Source organism: Carlito syrichta, unplaced genomic scaffold, assembly GCF_000164805.1.
Source record: "Carlito syrichta isolate Samal-C Ts95f unplaced genomic scaffold, Tarsius_syrichta-2.0.1 Scaffold123456, whole genome shotgun sequence".
NCBI classification, from domain to species: Eukaryota; Metazoa; Chordata; class Mammalia; order Primates; family Tarsiidae; genus Carlito; species Carlito syrichta.
The window spans coordinates 10879-11392 of NW_007067552.1; the positions used below are offsets into that span (position 1 = coordinate 10879).

Below are 514 nucleotides of genomic sequence, written 5' to 3' on the forward strand. Positions count from 1 at the left end.
GGCAATCCACTCACCTCAGCCTCCCAAAGTGCTAGGATTACAGGCTAAGCCACCGAGCCCGGCCAAAAAAATTTTTTTAAAGAGCATAATGAGGCCAGGCGCTGTGGCTCATGCCTATAATCCCAGCACTTTCGGAGGCCGAGGTGAAGGGATTGCCTGAGCTCACGATTTGAGACCAACCTGGGCAACTTGGCGAGACTTCATCTCTACAATAAATCAAGAAAAATTAGCCAGGCATGATGCCACGCACCTGTGGTTCCAGCTACTTGGAAGGCTGAGGCAGAAGGATCTCCTGAGCCCAGCAGGCCGACACTGACCCCACTACACTCCGGTGTGGGTGATGGAGTGAGACTCCAACTCAGAAGAAAAGCAGGAAAATACCAAAGACACAGGTGAAAGAGAAACTGCCTGAACATGAAAGTTGTACAAAATGTGGCAGCAAAAGTGGGAAAGGTATAGTTTGGGTATATCTGACCTTGACTTTTGTACTGTTTTTTTTTTTTTTTTTAATTTT

General features: G+C 47.1%; 1 protein-coding gene across 1 annotated transcript in view; it reads left to right on the forward strand.

Annotated features, from left to right (window-relative positions):
• LOC103249811 (C-type lectin domain family 4 member C) overlaps positions 1-514 on the forward strand; it is a gene marked incomplete at its 5' end in the record, with an annotated part of 7065 nt that overhangs the window by 5852 nt on the left and 699 nt on the right. The window lies entirely within an intron of this gene.